The sequence below is a fragment of the Scyliorhinus canicula genome, chromosome 14 (assembly GCF_902713615.1).
Source record: "Scyliorhinus canicula chromosome 14, sScyCan1.1, whole genome shotgun sequence".
Lineage (NCBI taxonomy): Eukaryota > Metazoa > Chordata > Chondrichthyes > Carcharhiniformes > Scyliorhinidae > Scyliorhinus > Scyliorhinus canicula.
Window position 1 is genome coordinate 128,034,211 of NC_052159.1, and position 20,968 is coordinate 128,055,178.

At 46.1% G+C, this 20,968-nt stretch overlaps 1 long non-coding RNA gene across 1 annotated transcript; it reads left to right on the forward strand.

The window, feature by feature from the left end:
* Positions 1–1,605: 1,605 nt before the first annotated feature.
* On the forward strand, positions 1,606–20,126 carry LOC119977528. The gene is made up of 3 exons (XR_005463208.1): positions 1,606–1,688; positions 3,437–3,575; positions 20,049–20,126. It is a non-coding gene; the product is annotated as an uncharacterized LOC119977528 (long non-coding RNA).
* The last annotated feature ends 842 nt before the right edge of the window (positions 20,127–20,968 follow it).

Consider the following 20,968-nt stretch of genomic DNA (forward strand, 5'->3'; position numbering starts at 1 on the left):
GGCTTTGGGATTTTCCTTAACCCTGTTAGCCAAAGATATTTCATGACCCCTTTTAGCCCTCTTTATTGCACGTTTGAGATTCGTCCTACTTTCCCGATATTCCTCCAAAGCTGCATCAGTTTTGAGTTGCCTCGATCCTATGTATGCTTCCTTTTTCATCTTAGCTAATCTCACAATTTCACCCGTCATCTTGCCATTTCTATCTTTCATTTTCACAGGAACATGTCTGTCCTGCACTCTAATCAACCTTTCCTTAAAAGACTCCCACATTTCAAATGAAGAGGAAAGGCTTCGGAGGAACAAAAAGATTGTGGACAGATCAAGACGGGTAGTTTACCTTTTTCACAGCCACATACAGAATTTCATTTGTGAATTTAATAAATGTTGCCCCAGTGCTGTGGCAGCGGCTAAAACCTGAATGGAGTGATTCAAACGTGGAGTTCCAGGAAAGGTCAGCACAGGGGTCAGTAATACGGACCTTGGAGAGGGAAGAACAGTTGGAGATGCAGCAATAGTTTGAAAGGGCGGAGGGTTTGAAACACCGAAAAAACCCTATGAAGTTATAGTTCCAATAAAGATTTTTGAATTCTTCTTTGCAACTCATTTCACACAGTGAAGAGCAGACATTATCATCTTTATTACCCTTACTGCAGAAATTCAAACCAAGAGTGCTGTTGGTAAAAATATATATTTCCCTTGTGTGTCAGGTTAATAATTTTTATAACCCAAGTGTCACTGTAAATAAATGACTGTTTAGCATTTTTTCACTTCGCACAAAGAGAAAAATTAATATTTTTCACCTGTGGGTCACGGAATTGATCAGCTGTTGACCCACTGACGAATGCTGAGAAATAGTAGTTGTAAATCAGGTTCTAATTAAGTTATTGTTTGCTGTGGAACCTGCTAAGGACTGGTTGTTCAAGGACTGGTTTTCTTTTTCCTTTGATTCTTAAATCAGTGGCACTTTAAATGTTGAGTTAAAACACATCTACAAAACTCACATCTTACTGTAATGTTAATTTATGTAGGAAGCTCCACTGAACAAATAATTTTTCATCCCACGAGAATTATATGCACATCATTGATTAGGTGTTTCTATTCAGTACTAATGCATTGAATATGAATGAGATAATCCATTATTGCATATATATCCATTATTCACTTAATATGCCAACAATGTGGCATGAAAGCTCGATGAAAAGAACACCAACAATCGGCAGACACCTGCAAAAAGATCATAACAGCCCCAAATAACTTACTTTGTCAAAGACACAAGAGACACTCTTAAAAACAACAGGCAATTGCAAATGACAAACTGCGGACAACCTTCAATGCACAAAGCCCTATTTACTGAGTGCGTTTTACACCACAAAACGCAGGTCACCTTCACACCAGTTTGCCATCACATCTGAAAATGGTCAAAGTAATGCACCTGAGCCAGATGGCCACCTGAGGCCGCCACAGAGCTGCTTCTGTGCAGATGCATTCCGACCGCCTGTCAAACATCTCCTTGGTGCAATTGTGCAGTTGTGATGCTAAGTTTGGTTGCTCAGCAACCAGATAAGGACAAACATGCAGAAAAATACCTCAAAACAGTTTGCGCTGCAATAATATCCACCAGCTGAATTTGGGGATTCGCCTCAATGCCTCCCAGATGAGACGAGGCAGCGTGGGATACTGCCCATCAGGTGAGGTCATGGACGGGAGGCACTTCCCATTAGATGCGGGCAGAATGAGGGGTTAATGCCGATCAGGTGAGGCCAGGGAAGAAAATAATGAAGAAAGGGGTGGACGCGATGGGAGAATTCAGGGAAAAGTAAATTCAAAAGAAATGATGAATCTACAGAGTAGCAATTCAGGTAAAAATCTGCAGTGTGGATCAAGAAGGGACAGAAAGCTTTTATTATTGTCACAAGTAGGCTTACATTAACGCTGCAATGAAGTTACTGTGAAAATACCCTCATCGCCACACAACTGCTCCCATTCGGGTACACTGAGGAAGAATTCCAGATTGAGATCCCGGAAAAATAGGAAGCAAAATGGAACTAAAGGCATTACATTTGAATATGCAAACTACATGCAGCAAAAATATGTGGATGAATTGTACAGATAAAAGTTAATAAGTTTGAGCGAACAGTCACGATGGAGGTGTGGTTGCAGAGTGACGAAGGTTGGCAATTAAATATTCCGGTATATTTGTCACTTGGGAAAGATGAGAAAAATGAAAAAGGAGGAAGGGGGTTCTGATAATAAAAATGGATGAAGGCAATAGGGAGGAAAGATCTGAGTTGGGAAAATAGAGCTTAGAAACAACAAAGGGCATTAAACACTGATGGGGATAATTTATTGGCCCCGAACAATAGTTGTCATGTCAAGCAGAGTTTAAATCAAGAAATTAGAGGTGCTTGCAACAAGGAAGGGTAATACAGTAATCACAGAGGACTTCAAATCTCTTCAAATACAGACAGGGCAAACCATAATTTGCAGTAATAGTGTAAGGACAGGTTCACAGAATGTATTTCAGTTAGATTTCTAATTCAGAATGTCAAGGAACCAATAAGGGGACATATTATTTAAGATCTTGCAATGTGCTAAAGCGAATTAATAATCCTGTCAGAAAGGAGTCTCAGAGGAAGAGTAATTTTTTAAAATTCGTTCGCGGGATATTGGTGTCAGTGGCTGGGCCAGCAGTCATTGGCCCTCCCTAATTGCCCTTGTCAAGGGGGTGGAAAGCTGCCTCCTTGAAATGCTGCAGCTCCTGTGGTGTAGGTACACCCACAGTGCTGTAAGGGAGGGAGTTCCAGGATTCTGACCCAGCGACAGTGAAGGAACAGCAATACATTTCCAAGTCAGGATGGTGAGTAGCTCAGAGGGGAGCTTGTAGGTGATGATGTTCCCAAATACCTACTGTACTTGTCCTCTAGAGGGTGGTGTTCGTGGGTTTGGAAGTTCCTGCAGTGCATCTTGTAGATGGTGCACACAGCTGCCATTGTGCGTCAGTGGTGGAGGGCTTGAATGTTTATGAAAGGGGTGCCAAACAAGTGGGCTGCTTTGTCCTGGATGATGTCGAGGTCTTTGAATGTTTTTAGAGCTGCACTCATCTGGGCAAGTGGAGAGTATTCCATTATACTGACTTGTGCCTTGGAGATGGTGGACAGGCTTTGGGGAATCAGAAGGTAGGTTACTTGCTGCAGAGTTCCCAACCTCTGACCTGCTGTTGTAGCCACAGTATTTATCAAAATATGATGGACGTGTATACTGAGTTTGAAAGTGATTTGGATAGGTTTGAAGCTAGACTTGAAAACATAAACCAAGCAAGCAGTGTCGGTGTGAAGGGAAAATTGGCTAATGTCATTTAGGAAACTAGATTAAAGAGGATAAAGATAGAAACAAAATAGCAATTGTGAAGTGCAGCAATAACACATTCCCTTAGCAGATAAAACCCCGACAGGAGAAAGTAATCGGAGAATGGCTAACAAGAAAAGTTACATTAAAGGAAGAGATTTATAACAAAGAGTGCTAAGCCTGAGGATTTGGAGGATCTTCAAATTCAGCGAAAGAAGACCAGGAAATTGGTAAAGAAGGAGCATATAGGATTTGAAAACAAACAAATTAGAGACATAAAGCAGACTGTAAAAGCTTCTCCTGACATGTGAAAAGGCAAAGATTAATGCGAGTAAATGGGGTTCCTTCCAGGCAGAGACCCGGGGGGGGGGGGGATCTGAGTGCATCGGTTAAATAGCGGGAAAGGTCAAAATTGAGATTCCCACCAGGCACGGATCAGTTTTCTGTCTAACCAACCTGCTCACGATGGCGAGTTCAGTATCTCGCCCAACTATGGCCCACATATCATTAAAACCAATTTGCATGAATTTCCATCTCATTAGCAAAATTGAAGTGAAATGTAATGGCTTCCTGGGAATTAACTGGCTTCACAGCGGGAAATCACACATGCATTATTTAGCACTCCTTTTCAAAAACATGAAGCTGGTGCAATGGCTGCTGAGGGGAACTGACGAGGTGAGTAGCCAATTCCATTTTACAGCTTGTAGCTCAAGGGCACTGGAGTGAGGAACTTTTCATCCGCGAGGCCTTAAAGCTATCTTAAAATATTGTGGATACCCATAACAGGGGCAACTACAGTTCCTGCCTGTTTGTCCTAACAAAAACTCCCAGGACAGAGCCCTGTTCTTGTTTATATGCTCAAGGTCACTTTAACTCCCTTTGACTATGAGCAGCCTCAAACTTCACAGCTGGAGACTATTGCTAATAAGGAATTGGCCTGGTTAATTGTGAGAGCACTTCATAGCTGCAGGTTGGTTTGCTGCTTGCTCCTGCTGGTGGCTGCAAATGCCTGGAGGCTGCTGTTGCTGTTTCCTTCCTTTTATGTAGCCGGGAAGAAGGACATTTTTTCTAAGATTCCTGGAACACTGGGCTCAGGGGAGTATATGGGTTTAGAAGACAATCTGATTTGAGGCAAGAAGCTGCTGCAGGGCCTGGCGCACAACATACATTGATCCAAATGAACCAATTGATGATGCAGTTGAAGAAATGCTTTTGCAGATTGCTGATGGTTTGGTTGCTGGTGTTCAACCTTGAGCACGAGTGGAATATGTGGATGCAAGGATTTGGTTCCAGTAAGGTTGGGCTGTGTGGGAGGGTCTGCAGAGCCGCAGCTCATGGACGGAGAATGAAACTGATACATGGAACAAGTAACACATTGATGGGAAAATCATTTCTATGACAAAGCTCTGCACATGAGAACACCTTCTTAGGTTTATCCTCTGTTTCCGTTGAGGATCCTGTGAGGGGTGATACCATGTGCTTGTTTTTTTTTTGTGAAAATGTGCTAATATAGCTTTGTATTGGTACCAGTATGGAATGGTGACTTTTCCTTGTTGTTCAATAGTTAGTGTGATATGTGGAATACTACGTAACAAATGGTCAAATCTATGTTGACCATTTAATAAACAAAATATTCTCAAGTAGATTTTCGTGGGTACATGTGTTATGCCTGAGATGGTGATTATTGCATCGCATTTCAATCAAACTTTGAAGCCTGAACACTTTGCCTGAACCCGAGAAATATTAGCAGCATAGACGCAGCAGCCAACAATGGCACACTCAAGATCTCGGCTTCAAAGGGTGAGTGTGTGGATCAGGGGAGGGCACTGGAGAACGGTCCCCCTAGTGTTCCTGTCTGGTATCGAAGAGTTGCTGCTGTGGCAGAGCGAGATATTCCAGCACAACTGGCTCGGTGGATGGTACTCAGAGAAGGAAGGACATGTAAGCGTTGGGGAGGCATCGGGGACTTGACGATCCCGGGTGGAAGCTCTAATTGATTGTTGGGTCTCCTTCTCTAATTCCTTAAAAATACCAAAATGGATGGTGATATTGATCCTGCAGAGTGTGCCCTCACGGTGCTGGTGACTGCCCAGGTGGGCAGACACGGGAGAATGCAGCAATGTCGACGCAGGCTGGTGGCGGCACCCCATGTGCAGGGGACCGCCAAACACCCTGAAGTCCCAGCCACCCATCAGGCTGAGGGAGGACCCAGAGGAGACGTCAGAGACAACCCAAACTCTACAGGCATCATTGGTCTTCTGAGGATATGACAGACAGCATCTCAGGACAGACAGGCGACTCTGTCTCAACAAATAGACAGTGTGGCACCTGTGCCACATCTGCGAGGATGTGGCACCCCGTGGAGGAGGACACCTGCTCCCAGTGGCTGTGAAGGTCATTGCAGCCCTGAACCTTTGAGCCATTGGTTCATTTCAGGACTCGAACGGGGACTTGTGTGGCATTTCACAAGCCACTGCCCAGCCCTGTAGCCCAGGCAGCTGACTATATCACAATGAGCTGGACCAAACCCACCAAGATGCCCAGGCTGAAGGATTCTCTGCCATCTCTGAGATGCCCAGGTGCAGGGGGATAATTGTTGGCACGCATGTTGCCTTGCACACACTGGAGCATCAGGGAGCACCTTCATTAACAGGATGGAGTACCATTCCCTGAAAGCTCAACTCGCGTTCAGCCACCACCGTTGAATCATGCACGTGTTTACACTCTTCCCAGGAGGTGTGGCATGACAGGAACATCCTCGGAAACTTGGAGATCCCCGGTGTCTTCGCGGGCCACCTCAGGATGATGGGTTGGCTCTTAGGGGATAAGGAGTACCCGCTGAGGTCCTGGTTGATGATGGCGGTGTGGAGGATGGAGAGTGAGGCAGAGACCCAGTATAATGGGTCCCCTGTTGCCACCCGCCCTGTCATTGAGCTGTGCATCGTACTGCTCAAGATGCTGATCTGATGCCTAGCCCACTCTGGTAGTGCATTGCAGTACACCCACCAGAGGGTCTCCCGCTTTGTGGTGGTCTGCTGTGCCCTCCACAACCTGCCACAGCAGTGGGGCAACGTGTTGGAGGAGGTGGAGGGGAGACATGCAGCCTCATCTGAGGAGGAGGAGGGAGAGGCAGACCAGGAGAGGATGGTTGATGAGCCCAGGGAGGACCCGTATGAGGAACTGGAGGACGGAAGTGAGGTGGTGGCAAGGATACAGCATTCCCTAAGGACTAGGGAGGCCCTCACCATCACCCGCCTCTCAGAGGATGAAGCTTTGTCTGTCAGCTCCATCCCCCTCCCCCCACATTCCTCTTCCACCCATTCCCCTCCTGCCCCCATTCCCCTCCTTCTCCCCCATTCCACCCCAATACCCCTCCTTCCCTCTCAACCCCACATCCGATTATCCTGTTCCTCCCTCCAACAGTCTGTGAACCTCACCCCAGGATGATGGGCCTGTGTCGGCACTGTCAGCGGGTCAATATATTAGACCAGCAGAATTGGGAATTTGAGGGGTGGCAGGAGGAATTGATGCCAGGAGGGAGGTGGTAACCTTACCCTTGCAGCTCAGTGGGGGTCATTGGTCGTCTTCCTACATTGAACGGCGGTCCTCCTGATCATGCTGCCCGAACTGACAACCGCTGCCGCTGCCTCCCAGACTGTATTGGTGACCCTGCTGCTGGATGTCCCGTCTCGCCTCCACTACACCCAGAAGCCTGGCCAACCCGGCATCGGCAAAGCAAGGGACAGGTCTGTGTGCTGCCAGGCTTATGTGTTGAATGGAAGACTGTGGTGAGGATATGTTTAAAAGTTGCTCCCTCACGTACACGGCGAATTGCTGAGGTGCAAGTCTGGCGAATTAGACAACAAGACAGTCAGTGCTCACGAGAAACTCATGGGAATTAATATTCGGCACTTACTGCCATTAAATACGGCCTGCGGTCTCGCGAACATGGCCATCGAGAAAAACCCTGCCAATTGTGCCCAAATGACACTTAGAAATGTTTCTGTTAAATCCTGTCCCTGTCTTCAGGGCAGAAGACACAGAAGACATTTTGGAAATAGTGAAGATCCAGTGGCATAGTTAAAATGAGGACCTTGAGAATGTTGGTGGAGAAATCGTCCTGTCACTGTTAATGGGACTAAAAGCCAGTACATTTTAAGAACCTAATTGCCTAGATCCTAGGGTTTTAGAAGAGATGACTATGGAGATGGCTGACGCATTGTTTTAGATTTTCCAGAATTCCCTTGATTCTCAAACGATCTTCACAGATTGAAAGGTATCAGTGCAAACTCACTATTCCAGACAGGAAGGTGAGAGAAATACGTCAGACTGATGTTAGTCATAGGCAAATCCTGGAGGCTTTTGTTGGGAATGTGAGTAAGTGCACCAGGCAAGTTCCTAAATTGGCATCAGGGTCCCTGGATTGGGTGAATCCCATAAGAAATTCTTCATGAATGCAACATCTCAGAGGCAGTACGGTGGCACAGTGGTTAGCACTGCTGCTTCACAGTGCCAGAGTCAGGTTCGATTCTGGCCTTGGGTGACTGTCTGTGTGGAGTTGTATGTTCTCTCCCATGTCTGCGTGGGTTTCCTCTGGGCGCTCTGGTTTTCCCCCATGGTCCAAAGATGCACAGGTTAGGTGGATTAGCCATGGTAAATTGTCCCTTAGAATCCAAAAGCTGTGTAGGTTAGGTGGGATTATAGGGATAGTGCGGGGCAGTGGTCCAAGGAGGTTTGGTGCAGACTTAATGGGCTGAATGTGCCCCTTCTTCACTGTAGGGGTTCTCTGGATTCAAAGAGCGAGTGAGAGTCTAGGAATTATGTTGAGATTAACATACCTCCTGACTCCTCAATGTTCGTCCACGATCTACAAAACTCAAGTCAGCGCAATGGAATACTCATCACTTTCCTGAGAGAGCAGCTCAAACAACACTCAAGAAAATGAAATGAAATTAAAATGAATGAAATGAAAATCGCTTATTGTCACGAGTAGGCTTCAATGAAGTTACTGTGAAAAGCCCCTAGTCGCCACATTCCGGCGCCTGTCCGGGGAGGCTGGTACAGGATTCGAATCGTGCTGCTGGCCTGCTTGGTCTGCTTTAAAAGCCAGCAATTTAGCCCAGTGAGCTAAACCAGCCCACTATCCAGGATGAAACTGCCCACTTTATTGGCAGCCCATCCACAACCTTAAACATTTTGGTCACGATTCTCCCAAAAGGGAACAAAGTGCCTTCGCAGTGCTGAGAGAACACATGGCTATTCAACACGACTTGCATTAAATAAAGAGCCTGAATGGGAAACGCACGGCCAGGGCCACACACAGCCCCATTTTGTACAGTGGAGAGTTCCGGCGAGTGGAACATTGTAGCGAGAGATTGGGGTGCCATTTTTAAATGGCGTCACGATCTCCGGCCATCAAAACAATCCTTGACTTTCCCCTCCCAGCTCAAGCCCAATTTGGGAGGGTTTCCTGCCTTCCCGACACCGTCTCCAACACCCATGCTGGGCAACCCCAGCCGATCGTGCGTGCAAAAAATGCCAGCTTGGCACATTGGCAGTGCCAACCTGGCAGTGCACATGCCATCTGGAAGTGTTATCTGGGCATCGTGACAATGCCAGGCTGTCACCCAGGTGGCACTGCCAGGGTCCAATGCCAGGGTGGCAGGCTGGCACTAACAGAGGCACCCTGCCCAAAGTACATACTGTTGGGGGCCTCAGGTCCCCATTGGAGACCTCCACGAGTGTCATTTCATCTGGTGTCCATTTGTAGGGACAAGTGCTGAACGGTGCTCACACAAAGTCTCTGAGGGGAAGGGGTTGAGTACCAAAGCCTCAGGTAGCTTGGCAATCTGCACATTAGAGTGAGGCTTACTATCTCCCTCTAATATGCAGAGTTGCTCAAAAGTGTTCCCGGCCCGACCCTTGTTTCTAACCCTCTTCACCAGCACCCCCCCGCCACCTACCCACGTCCAACATGCCCGATTTGTAAAGCCCTTTTGCCATTATTCAGCCCTGGTCTGCAATCCAGCGACAACATTTGCCCTCAAGTATGCTTTGTAATTGCAGGAGCCACATCCTTCACAGTGATGCTGCCATTTAGCCAAGGCCAGGAGCTCTTGGAAGGCAGGTCTCCAGTCCCTGGGATCCTGCTTAAAGGTCAGCCGCTGGATGTCAAGTGTCTGAGTGGGACATGATGGGGCAGGCCTTTCTGAAAATAGGCGACAAGGGGTTCCAGCCTGTTGCAATATCACTTTAAGAGAATATCCGTGTCATCGCAAAACCAGGATGTAAAGCAGCATGTGATCAATAGAGTGTGTTGCTGTTGGTGTTGGTGGTGTTTGTTGTGTATGTTGAATCCCGAGAATAAACTTGTTTGTGGAGCACTCCTCTAATGCACAGATATTTTCTCATCTTTTAATATGCAGGTAGAACAGGTTATTGGGAAAGCTAAGAGAATGTTCTTGTTTATTGTGAGGGGAATTGAATACAAAAGTGGAGAGGTTGCGCACCACTTATAAAGAGCACTATTGAGCCCACATCTGGAGTAGTGTGTGCAGTATTTGTTTTCTTATCTAAGCAAGGATGTAAATGTGTTGAAAGCAGCTCAGAGGTTTACTAGGCTAGAACCTAGAATGTGAGGGTTGTTTTAAGAGGAAAGGATGGATAGGGTAGGTTTGTGTGCACTGGAGCATAGAAGAATGCGAGGCGGCTTGATTGAAACATACAAGACTGAAGGAACCTTGACAGGGTGGGTGTGGAGTGTGTAATCATAGAATCATAGAGAAATACAGCACAGAACAGGCCCTTCGGCCCACGATGTTGTGCCGAACTTTTGTCCTCGGTTAATGATATGTATATTGACTGGGATGTAAAGAGTTAACAAATTAATGATAATGCTTCTTACCACTAGAGGGAACCACAGAACAGTCATATATATCATGTGACTTTGGGGATTCTGGGATTAGACGATGATTAGGAATTAAGAGTTAGGAGAGAGCTGGAAGAGGGTCAGGCATAGAGAGCAGTTGTATACGTGAAAGTTCTGTCAGTTAGAGATTGCATAATTTTATCCAGTAACCTACTTTAGGAACGTCAGTGAATCTGAGTTGGTAGTGTAATAAATTTATAGTTTTGTTCGTTAACAAAGCTTGGTGTTCTTTATTCAGCACTATGCATCTGAGCCATTCAGGTAAAGCAGAATAGAGAATACAACAGAGAGGATGCTTTCCCTTGGGGGAGAATCTAGAACTAGGAGGTCACTGTTTAAAAATCAGTGTTTGTTTGTTTAAGACAGAGATATGGAGAAATGGTTTCTCCTCGAGGCCAGTGAGTCTTTGGAACTCTTTCTCAAAAGATGGTGGAAGGGGAGCCTTTGAATATTTTTTAAGGCAGAGTTAGATAGGTTCTTGATAAGAGAGGGAGGTGAAAGGATATCAGGGGTAGTTGGGAGAGTGGAGTTGAAATTGGGAATGTGGGGTTGAGGTTACAATCAGATCAGCCTTGAGCTTATTGAATGGTGGAGCAAGTTTGAGGGATTGCATGTCTCACTCCTCCTAATTCATATGTTCTTCAAATAAATAGAACCTACTTATAGTTTAACAATCCCGTCTGTGATTGGTGAGTTTGTTCACCGAAGCCAGAGACTCCACACTGCCGGCAGCTGAGACCCCCGTCACCTCCACAAGATTCTGCCAAACATTTCCACCATTGCAATTTAAATAAGATGTGAAGTTGATCCCTCGAGTTTGAATGCCCCGTGGTTGTTGTCCCTGCCGCTCAGCCTCCAATTCACACTGTTCCGAATGACAGCTGATTATCATTTTCTTTTGCCTTGTGTAAGCACCGAGATCAGGAAAATGTCCTTCACAGCAGAATCAGCCTTGCATTTAACAGACAGACAAGTTGTTTTGATAAACACACCAAAGGCAATCTGTTTCATCCGCCGGGCTTGCTCACAGAGTGGCACCATTGTACACAGATCTTAAAGGTCAGAAATCATCTAAGTCATTGCAATTTTAAAGAGATATGAGGCTGCTCCAGGGGGTTTGAATTAACATGTTCTGGGTCCCAGTGGCAGGGGTCGTTGTCCAGGGAACCATGCATTGTTCAGTACCTTCAGGAAAAGAAGGTGGACGAAATGTTGGTAAAGGAAGGGCATTTGCCTGTGCACTTCGTTCCGAGATCCAGCAACAAGGTTATAATAATGCGAAAGGTTATCAGCACCCATCTTCGTACAAGTGCGTAGATAGCTAGAAATGACCGAGAGTGGTGCATTAATCATGTCCACAGCAGGAACAGAGGGAGATACTGTTCCTGCTATTCCCTGCGGTTAAATTCCCTTGTCTCTATTGTTCCTGCTCATCCTTGATTTAAATTCTCCTGTGCCTACTGTTCCTGCCATTCCCTGGGGTTTGAATCCCTGTGTGCTGACTGTTCCTGCTCACCCCCATGCCGTTGTTCCTGCTAGTCTCTGGGGTTTCTATCTCCCCATGGTCACTGTTCCCACACATCAGCAGGGGAGGGTGATAGGCTCTTTAATTCCAGGAGCCACCTGAATGGCGGTGGTATCTATCTCCATGCAACCTTCCCAAACCATACACAGACAATGAGTATTTTGAAAATAAGGGCATCTGCAAGGACCACATTCTTGTGTTGATTAGGTTTCACTGTGTCAGTTGTTTGTTAAATTTGCTGTGTTTTATTGAATTGTCACACTCCTCGCAGCCACTCCTAATCCTTTGGCGGGTGGTCTTAATGGGATCCCTGGCTTCCTCACAACCTAACAAATTGCTGAGAAAAATCAAATCACCATTTAACCTTCCATATCCAAAGAAGTGCTGAAACCAAGGTAATTGTCATAACCCGCACAGGAATTACGAAATGGCTGTGAGCCTCGCTGAATATGAGCTCCCCGGTTAAAGGGGGCAGGGAACACTAAACCATGTATAGCTAAACTTCTGTATGAAGTCAGCCAGTTTGGGTATCGACACAGAGGAGAGAACCGGCTGGGATCTTTCATGCTGTGTAAATACTACATATTGTAATAAAACTTTATTTCTTTCTGCAACTCGGCACGGACTCTCTTCATGGTCTACTAAAGCAGTGTTTTTCAAACCCTTTTTGCCCGGGACCCATTTTGACCAACTGGCCATCCTTCGGGACCCACGCTGGCCGACCATCGGGACCCACGCTGGATGACTTTCGTGACCCACGCCAGCCGACCTTCATGACCCACGCTGCCCGAACTTGGCGACCCACCATTTTCACTCACTTTTAATATGACAGACGAGCCTGCTTGGTCCTCATGATCTCACTTAGAACATAGAACATAGAACATAGAACAGTACAGCACAGAACAGGCCCTTCGGCCCTCAATGTTGTGCCGAGCCATGATCACCCTACTCAAACCTACGTATCCACCCTATACCCGTAACCGAACAACCCCCCCCCTTAACCTTACTTTTTATTAGGACACTACGGGCAATTTAGCGTGGCCAATCCACCTAACCCGCACATCTTTGGACTGTGGAAGGAAACTGGAGCACCCGGAGGAAACCCACGCACACAGGGGGAGGACGTGCAGACTCCACACAGACAGTGACCCAGCCGGGAATCGAACCTGGGACCCTGGAGCTGTGAAGCATTTATGCTAACCACCATGCTACCCTGCTGCCCCTGTTGCTTTGTTATTCAATGTTGCATATCTGCGAAGGGCTTCAGCTGATGATTTGAGATCTCATGGCATCCATTGAACAAAATCAAGAGGTTTGTATTCAAACTCGTCATGCTTAGTCTTCAAATGTCTTTGAAGGTTTGAGGGTTTTAAATTTTTATTTGCCAGTGCTTCCCTGCCTATAACACACAGGAACTTTGAATCCTGATTTGCAGTGAGACAATTAATAACCCACACCTCAAATGGTCATCTTTCTGCTGCTTTGCTCCTGTTTTCAGCTTCCACTTCATGGATTCTTCATCAGAGCCACTGGAGTTTTCACCAGCACTGCTGACAGCTTCGAAATGGAGGAATCTCTCTCTTGCCCAGAATATGTGACGTCAGCGTTCAGGGCGTGTGGCCTGCTGTCTGCTGCCACTCCAGGCAGGAACATTCCTGTCATTTGAAAGAAATCTACTCCCAGGTCAGTTCGCTGACGTCAGGAGGAGGTGTTCTGCCTCGCTGGGCTCTGGGCCTGTGCATTGCTGAGGGGGCACGCATGCATGGAACTGCTGGCATTCTGAAAGCTGGTTGCGGCCGGCATTTTGATAAGCTGGTTGCACCATTGAGCACTTCTTCCTGCGATCAGGAATGCCGACACATGACGCCGCAATCGGGAATGCTTCGACGCATGGGCCCATGATCCTCCCAACACCTGCCCCTGACCACCCACGTGTCGTGGCCCTGGGTTTGAAAATGGCTGTAGTAAAGTAATCAATTCCATTCAATATGCAGCAGGGTAGCATGGTGGTTAGCATAAATGCTTCACAGCTCCAGGGTCCCAGGTTCGATTCCCGGCTGGGTCACTGTCTGTGTGGAGTCTGCACGTCCTCCCCCTGTGTGCGTGGGTTTCCTCCGGGTGCTCCGGTTTCCTCCCACAGTCCAAAGATGTGCGGGTTAGGTGGATTGGCCATGCTAAATTGCCCGTAGTGTCCTAAAAAAAGTAATGTTAATGGGGGGGGGGGTTGTTGGGTTACGGGTATAGGGTGGATACGTGGGTTTGAGTAGGGTGATCATGGCTCGGCACAACATTGAGGGCCGAAGGGCCTGTTCTGTGCTGTACTGTTCTATGTTCTATGTTCTAAATGTATTTAGCTATAGAGATTACATTAGAATATTTGAATAATGAAGAACAACAAACGATAATTGAGTCCATCAAAACATCTCCCTCTTTTATGTTAATTCTTCCAACCTAGTTTCCAAATACATTTTCTTTTTAAAAAAAATTTAGAATACCCAATTCATTTTTTCCAATTTAGGGGCAATTTAGCGCGGCCAATCCAGCTAGCCTGCACATCTTAGGGTTGTGGGGGCAAGACCCACGCAGACACGGGGAGAATGTGCAAACTCCAGACGGGTAGTGACCCAGAGCCGGGATCGAACTTGGGACCTTGGCGCCGTGAGGCAGCAGGGCTAACCCACTGCGCCACCGTGCTGCCCTCCAAATACATTTTCAATGCCTTTCGTTGTGCTTGTTCCTCTCGCAAGTTATTCTGAATTTGTATCTACATTTTAGCAGCTCCTCTAAATTTACTTTTCACAAATTTAAAGTTACATCCTTTGATCTTTCAAGCCTAACTCACCATAAAGTAATATTCTTCATTCACCTTATCTATGTAGTTAAATATTTTATGTACCCCAACATTCCTTTAACCTTCCTCATTTTGGAGTTTAAATATTTGCTCTTTGCACATCTTGTTTAATCTTTTTGTTCTGCTCCGTTGCATGCAGGCCCTGTATGAAGTACATAAAATGTTCATATAGCTTTGATTTCTGAATAAAGCTATCATTTCTACAGGTACATATTCCTTTCAGAAATGTGTTTGGAGATTGGATTTTCTTCTGCTTGATGTCAAAGGCGTGTTTCTATCAGTGGGGAATTCACTGCATTGGATATGCCTGCCTCAAAGATTTCGGAGGTTTGTTTAAATCTTAATAGAAACATAGATTGTGAAGCATTCGGCCCTTTGAGCATGGTCTGTCATTCGATAAGGTCTTGGTTCATCTGATTGTGGTCTCAATTCCAGTTGCTAGTCTTCCCCCATAATTCTTGATTCCCTTGTATATCGAATATCTATCCAACTTAATTTGTTAAGTAATTCATTTGGAGACAGGGATGTAGTGCATACCGTGACTTCTATACTAGGAAACTGTCCCTTGGGTTTCATGGGGCATTGACTCTTGGCTGGATCCCCTGCTCTATCTGGTTTGGGGCAAATTCAAATGAAGTACAGGTCTCATATTCAACTTGCAGCCCCATAACCTGCCTGTCCCTACAGTGCCCTGAGGTAAAATTGTGACCTTAGGTTCCCAGCAATATTTCTGGCGCCAATGTGTAGGCTGATGGGGATCCCTTACTTTGGAAGAACAAGGCTAAGGAAAGGTGCCAGCTGGATCATGCCTCTTCAGAAAGGCTGTGCTCACCCACAAGTATCCAGATACTAGTTTTTAGAAACAAAAGGCTAGCTCGATTTCTTTAGAAGACAATTAGTGCACGTTGTCTCATGTGGAATGCTCATGGAGATTTATTTCCTTAGCCGATGCTACCTGACTCCAGACCTCATTAAATCCTTATTTCAAAGATGGACAAAAGAGCTGAACTCAAGGCAGCATAACTGCTCTTGACATCAAGTAATTAAGCATTTAACCAACTAAGTCATCAAAGAGTCCCAGCAAATTAAAGGTCGGTCAGAATTGGGGAAAACTCTGCAGTGGCTGTAGTCAAACTTAGCACAAAGGAAGATGGCTGTGTTTATTGGAAGCTAACTATCTTATTGTCGGGACATCACTGCAGGAGTTACTTAGGATAGTGAGACCTAGACCCAATCATCATCTGTTGCTTCACCAATGGCCTTGTCTCCATTATTAGATCAGAAGTTAGGATGTTTGCTGATGATCATTTGCAACTCCTGAGATAATGAAGCAGTCCACGTCTGTGTGCAACAAGACCTGGACAGCATTCAGGTTTAAGCTATTAAATGTCAAGTAATATTCATGCCACGCATGTGCCACCTCCAACAAGAGAGAATCGAATCATCTACCCTTAGCATTGCAATCACTGAATTCCCCACTATCAGCCTCCAGGGGGTTACTATTGACCAGAAGAGGAACTAGACACTGGACTATCCATGCAAGTATGGTGGCTACAAGAGATGGTCAGAGGTTAATAATTCTGTGGCAAGTAACATACCCCAACTCCCCAAAGTCTGTCCACTATCTACAAGGCATAACCGGGAGTGTGATGGAATACACTCCACATGCATGGATGAATGCAGTTTCAAAAATACCACCCATAACAAAGCAACCTGCTTGATCAGCATTTGCACTGACCACCTTAAACATTCATTCCTTCCACCACCAATGCACAGTAATGGCAGTATAACATATTCAATATACACTGCAGCAATGTGCCAAGACTCCTTTGGCAGTACCTTCCAAACACATGACCTCTTACCATCTAGAAGAACAGGGGCAGAAGGTGCATTGGAAAACTACCACCTGCAAATTTTCCTCCAAGTTAGGCACCATCCTAACTATGTTACTATTCCTTTGCTGTTGCTGGGTCAAAAACCTAGAGCTCCCTTCCTAACAGCACTGTGTGTCTACCTACACAAAATGTTGCAGCGGTTCAAGAAGGGGGCTCTCTACCACTTTGTCAAGTGTTATTAGGGATGGACGACAAACGTTTACCTTGCCTACAAAATTTGGATCCATGAAAGGATAAAAAAGGAAGCTGGGAGAGTAGACTGAACAACATAGTAAAATATGTGAATATCTGACTAATATTAATATTGTCTGGTTCCTTGGAGACATTTCAATCATGAATAGTGATGATCTCATTAATATTGCATGGAAGAAGGTGTTGGGTTGCAGCTTAGTTTCAAACAGACAAATATTTATACTTTGGGTTTGTTTTGATTTTGAATTTGCCTGTGAGTTAATCATGAGTCCTAATTAACTACCAAATGTACAGATTAGATTTATCAAAGATTTACCAATGTAATGACCACTAGACATAGCAAAGTGCTCTCCAGACAATGAAGTACTCTTTTATAGTGTAATCGCAGGCATACGATCCAGATAAATAAGCAAAGCAATTTTCCATAAACAGCAACTTGATAATGACCAGATAATCTGTTTGTGAGGTTGATTGAGGCATAAGTATTGGCCTGAACACTGGGGATAGGTCCCCAGCTTTTCTTCAAAACAGCTACAGGTGAAGACGTGGCTTCAGTCTAATCTCTCATTCTCCGACTGCGCAGTAATCCTTCAGGATTGCACTAGAGTGCATTCTAAACATGCTGGAGACCGATAGCATTTAAAACAGATTCAAAACTTCAGTTGGTAGCTGAAAGAATGACAAACAAGATTTCATGTTTTAAAATATTTACTGTAAAATGTTTTGAAGCACACTTGGCCAAACAGTATTTTCATTTCAAAGGCAACTTATACTTTAAACTACAGCAAGCAACATTCCTCATTTATGCTTATTACAGTAAGAAGTCTTACAACACCAGGTTAAAGTCCAATATGTTTGTTTCAAACACTAGCTTTCGGAGCACTGCTCCTTCCTCAGGTGAATGAAAAGGTTTGTTGTTCATTCACCTGAGGAAGGAGCAGTGCTCCGAAAGCTAGTGTTTGAAACAAACATGTTGGACTTTAACCTGGTGTTGTAAGACTTCCTACTGTGCTCACCCCAGTCCAATGCCGGCATCTCCACATCATGGATACTTATTACACATCACACTTTCTACAGAGTTACAGCGCTTATATCAAACAGTTCACAATTGCTCCCAGCTTTCAGTGGTTTCCCCAATCGCTGCTTCATCAAGTACTACCTTTGAATGACCACCTCCAGGCCCTTTCCTTATTTTTCACATTTCTTACAATCCATCACCAGCACTAAAGCCTGATGATGCAAGACACATCTGCACTCCATAGAAGGCTGCAAGATGCGTCACTTTCACAAGAGAACATCTCCTCGTAATTGGCTGTGGTAGCTCGCAAAGTTAGCAGCCTTTTCTCTCTGCTGCCCGCACAGAACTGCTGCCTCTAATATTCACAGATTTGTTCCAGCACAAAAGTAGGCCATTTGGGCCATTGTGCCTGCTCTCTGAGTAAACAATTTACCGAGTGCCATTGCCTCACTTTATCCCCATAACCATTCTCTCTGTTCAGTTAACAATCCAACTCCCTCTTCAATGTCTCAGTTGAACCTGCCGCCACCAAACACTCAGGCAGTCCAGTCCAAAACCCAACCACTCACTGCATGAAAAAGTTTTGCCTCACGTCTCTTTGGACACTTACTTTCAATCTGTGCCCTCTTGTGCTCAATCTGTTTATGTGTGTGAATAGTTTCTCCCTATCCACTCAATTTTGTGATCTTTTCTGCACTCTTTCCAGTGCCTTCACATCTTTCCTCAGGTGCAGCATCCAGAATTGGACACAATACTCCAGCTGAGGCCAAACTTCTATCACATATAAGGTTAACATCGCCTCCTTGCTCTTGCATTCTATTGTCCTGATTGGCACAGTGGTTATCACTGCTATTTCACAGCGCCAGGGACCTGAGTTCAGTTTCGGGCTTCGGTGACTGCTTGTATGGAGTTTGCACTTTCTCCCTGTGTCTGCAATGGGTTTCCCTCTGGGTGTTGAAGTTTCCTCCCACAGTCCAAAGATGTGCAGGTTTAGTTGGATTGTCTCTGTAAAAATTTCCCCTTGGTATCCAGGGATGTGTAGCTTAGGTGGGGTTATGGGGATAGGGAAGGATGTGTTGGATGGGCTGAACATCCCTGGGCCTTGGATAAATTTTCCGAACCCAATTGCCATCGGAATCATTGCAGGCGGGATGGACAATTTGACAGGCAAATGAAAGGTCCCATGACCTTGGGCAGAAATTTCTGGAATGGGACAAGTGGGACTGCAAAATCCCACCCAAGAGGCAGGATTCTCCGTCGCACCGCACCAGTTTTCTGGTGTGACGCACGCCTTGCCGGCAGCGGGATTCTCCGTCCCACCAGCTGGACAATGGGGTTCCCCATTGTGGGCAGCCCCACGCCGTCGGAAAATCCCTGGGCAAGGGTGCACTGCCAGCGTAACAGAGAATCCCCCCAGTGGAGAATCCAGTCCAAGATATATACAGCTGTCTCCATAGTGAGATTAAATTATTCATGAGGGTCTCAGATCAAAGAAAGGTTTCAAAGCAACAGGTATACTTATCAGATCACATGGCAGGTTTAAAGTTGGAGGCAACATTCTAGCTGAAGCATCCCAGGTCGACCACATGCTATGGAAATAGGTTCAGAAGGCAGGTGCCCTTTCATTTTGGGCTTATTTTAGCGTTTTATCACAGTAACAGTAAGTCAGCTTGGGGCAGCTTTGAAACAAGGCAGTTTGCATCTGGAGGTGGAACATCTTGGAAACAGGCAAAGAGGGAAAGCTGGCAACAGTTGCAATTGGGAACTTGAAGCAACTTTGGAAAGTATAGAGAGAGAAATCTGTGAGAAACTGTAGATCCTTAAACAAGGAGGCAGTGAAGCCCATGCTCGAACTGGAAAATTCATGATCATGGGCTATTGAAGACTCATCCAGCCGGATACTAGTGGAAGGACGCCAATAAATCTCATACCTCAGAGAACAACAGGAACACTGAGGAGAATTCCTAAGAGTTGTGTCAACCTTGGCTTGGTCGCAGAAGAAGTGAAAGAACCTGGAGGGTCCTGCAACTGATAAGGGAACCCTTACATGGAAACTAAAGTAGAACGGAGAGTGACTCATTGAGGTTTCTGGGCTCAAAGAAGAAGTTGAATGCTTGAAAGAGGAAGATCCAAAACTATAAAGCAAACAAAACAACAGCATTTGTTCACACTGTCCTTGTTACAAGCTGTTACATACATGATAACTTTATTGTGTATTTACTTTATATGAAATTGGAATAATTTATGTTCCTTTGACATGAACTCTATTTCATCTATTTTCTTTTCTGTGGTAGGATGATGAAAATTGCACTTCACTGATTAACATGACTGTAATGAAAGGCTGCACACATTTGAGATGATCATGAAAGAATTGAGTGTGAGTCTAGAAATGTTTAATTGTATAGCGGGTAGTCAGAATGCGACCTTTTCTAAAATTAAGCTACTGTTGAGGTGGAGACATTGCGCAGGATTTAAAGTCACCACCCATGTTGGGAATGGATGGGGGTCAGAGCTAAAAATCACCCCACCAGTTGGTGGCCCTCCATTTATCCTGCTCCAGCCCACCTCAGGACTATTTTCCCACAGATGGAGGGCGCGATTCTCCGACCCCCATGCCGGGTGGGAGAATCGCGGGAGTGCCGGGCGATTCCCGCCACACTGCCCTGGCACCCGCACGCGATTCTCCCACCGCCCCCAAAACGGCGTGCTGGGTTTTACGACAGGCCGCTCGGAGAATCGCCGCTCGCTGTTTCTAACGGTCGAGCAGTGATTCTCCGGCTCGGATGGGCCGAGCGGCCTGCCCAATACTACCGGTTCACGCCGGCGCAAACCACACCTGGTTGCTGCCGGCGTGAACAGCGTGCGAACGCTGCGTGTGCGGCCTATGGGGGGGGGGGGGGGGGGGGGAGGGAGGATCGAGCACCAGGGGGTGTTCAGGAGGGGTCTGGCCCGCGATCGGTGCTCACCGACCGGCGGGCCGGCGTCTCTAAAGGACGCACTCTTTTTCCTCGCCACCCAGTAAGATGAATCCTCCATGTCTTGCAGGGCGCCCGCGGGGAGGACGGCATGCGCGGGTGACATCATTTAAGCGCCGCCGGCCGCGTCATTTATGCGGCACCGCTTTGACGCGGGCGCCAAGGCCCGGTGCACAACATTGACGCGGCGCCGTTCCTCGCCCCCTGGGGGTGGGAGAATAGGGGGTGAGGAGCGGCCT